We start from the raw sequence: 2,500 nt of genomic DNA on the forward strand, positions 1-2,500 counted from the left end.
CCCGGCCCTCGCTCTCTCTGCCCCTGCTGCGCGGGAGCCGCCCGGGTGCCGGGAAGGGAGAGGGGTGCTCGGCACGGCCCCCTCCCGGAGGCGCGCCCGCGCCTTCGGGGCTCGGAGGAGGCGGCTCCTCCGGCTCTTCCCGCACCGGGGAAGCGGGGCTTTTGCCCGGCCGGGTAGAGCCCCGCTCTCGGGCCCGAGGCGGGCCCTCTGGCGCGGCAGAGGGTGGGGAAACGCCGGGGGTCGAGGTCCTCCGGGCGTTCCGGGCCGCGCTTCGTGGCGGGGGAGCGCGCGGGACCCGCCGCCGGGGAGGCGCGGCGGCGGAGGCGGCGGCGAAGGCGTTCCTCGCCCCGCCGGCGTCGTCGTCGCCGCGGCCTCTCCCGGCGTGGTCGGCGAGGTCGCTCGGCGGCTGGGCCGCGTCCCCGCACCGGCGGGGCGGCCCGAGCCGCGGCGGTCCTCTCGGGCGCAGCGCCGGGCTACTGAGGGAAACCCCGGGCCCCGAGAAGGACGCCGCGGTGGTGGCGGCAGACGTCGGGCGCGCCCCCGCCGGTGGACGCTCCCCCGAGGGCGGCAGCGGGGGAGGCACCCCGGCGGGGCCATGCAGGTCGTTTCCCTCGCCCCAGGGCCAGGTACCTAGCGCTCCGCGCCTCCGGCGGCCCCCCGGCTTCCTTTTCCTCGGCGTCGTCAAACGCTGCGGGGAGGGGGCCGCGAAAGGGCCGCCGCCGAGCCGGGGCGGCGGTTTAAAGACTCGGGCGGCTCGGCGCGTCCTTCCGCCGCGGCGGCGGCGGCGGCGGTTGCCGGGCGGCGGTGCGCGGCTCCATTGAGGGGTGGGGAGCTACTCCCGCGTGATCCCCTGCGGTGGTGCCCGCGGCCACCGGCCGCGCGGCCGTCGTCCCGCCGCGTTACCGCGCGCGGGGGGTTTGTCGCGCCGCGCCGGGGAGGGGCGCCCTGCCCCCCCCTCTCCGCGGCCCGGCCTCGGCGGAGAGGCCGCGGCGCGCGGTCGGCCGCGGGGGCCGACCCGCTCGCCTCGAAACGGGCGACGCCGGCAGAGAGCGCGCGCTCTCTCGCCCCTTCCTCAGCTGCGGGGTTGCGGCCGCCGGGGCCCGCCGCGCTCTCCTCCTTCCTCGGCCGCCTCTGCGGTCTCTGGGGTGCGGCGCCGCGCGCGGCGCGGCCGCGCCGTCTCTCTCCCCTCGACGGCCTTCTCCTCGAGCGCGCCGGCGGCGCCGGTCGCCGGCCGTCCCCGGCTCAGGGACCGCCCGCCCGCCCGGGGCCGAGCGCTCGGCAGGTCCCTCCGTCGCCGGAGAGTCCGCGAGCGCGGGCGGCCCCGTGCCGAGCGGCGGCGGCGCCGCTCGGCGAGTGTCCCCCGCCAGCGGGGACGGCCGGCCGGACGGCGCCCGCCGTCGCCGGCGGCGGTCCCGGCCCGGGCCCCGCCCGCCGCCTCCCCGTCGCCCTTTTCTCCGTCCGCTCGCGGAGCCCCGGAGGAAGGTCGTGCGCGCGGCGGCCGTGGGGGGTTGGGGGGGGGGGCGCTTCCCCGCCCGGTCTCCCCGCCCGGTCAGCGGGGAGAAAAGGGCGGGCGTCGCTGCCCCCCTCCCCGCCTACCCCCCCGGCTCGGCGCCGCACGCCTTCCCCTGGGCCGCGCGTGCCCGAGGAAAAAGGGGCTCCGTGACGGTGCGAGGCGGCGGCGGTCCCGGGAGTGCGGCCGTTGCGGCGGCGGGTCAGCCGTCCGGCAGGCTCCGGGCGCTCGCGACGCCGGCTCGGGTCTCGGTGCGGCGCCCGCCTCCGGCGCCGGCGGCGGAGCGCGTCCGCCGGGCGCTCGCCCTTCCCGGCGGGAGCGGTCCCGCGGGGGGCGTTGCCGGTTGGGCGGTGGCCGTCGCGTGCCGTCTCGAGCGCGGCAAGGCCGCTGGGGAGAGAGAGCGAGCCGGCCGCGCGGTGGCGCGGCGGCGCTCCGCGGGTCCGCGGAGCGGCGGTGAGAAGGGAGAGCGGCGCGCGCGGGGGCCGACGGCCGCGCCCCCGGCCGCGTGCGTCCCGTCGTCCCGTTGCAGCGAGGCCGGGCGGGCCGCCGTGTCCCCCCGCGGTCCGGCGCGCGCCGCGTGCCTCCTCCGTGCGGAGGCCGGGCCGAGCCCGGGCGCCTGGGCCGCCTCCGGAGGACGGCACAGTTTGCCGGCGGCGTCTCCCCTCGCTCGTAGCGGCGGGGGGAGGCGGTCGGGGACGCGGGTCCCCCCGCCTTTCCCGCCGACCTTCGGAGCGTTCCGTTGGGCGTTTCGCTCTCGGATGGTTTTTCTTTCCCCCCCCACTCGGTTCGTTGCGTTGTGTGCTCGTACGGTCGAAGCCGGGGGCGGCCCGCGTGCGTGCCCCCTCGGCGAGAGAGAAAAAAAGGGGCCCCCTCCGCCCGTGTGCGGGGTTCGGTGCCGAAAGCCAGACAACTCTTAGCGGTGGATCACTCGGCTCGTGCGTCGATGAAGAACGCAGCTAGCTGCGAGAATTAATGTGAATTGCAGGACAC

General features: G+C 79.8%; 1 non-coding gene across 1 annotated transcript in view; it reads left to right on the forward strand.

Annotated features, from left to right (window-relative positions):
- Nucleotides 1–2,418: 2,418 nt before the first annotated feature.
- Nucleotides 2,419–2,500, forward strand: part of LOC144248504 (5.8S ribosomal RNA) — a 153-nt gene continuing 71 nt past the window's right edge. Inside the window, exon 1 of the ribosomal RNA XR_013341798.1 lies at nt 2,419–2,500. This exon is cut by the window's right edge and continues 71 nt beyond it. This is a non-coding gene — a ribosomal RNA (5.8S ribosomal RNA).

Source organism: Lonchura striata, chromosome 28 (assembly GCF_050655825.1).
Source record: "Lonchura striata isolate lonStrDom1 chromosome 28, ASM5065582v1, whole genome shotgun sequence".
Taxonomy (NCBI): Eukaryota; Metazoa; Chordata; class Aves; order Passeriformes; family Estrildidae; genus Lonchura; species Lonchura striata.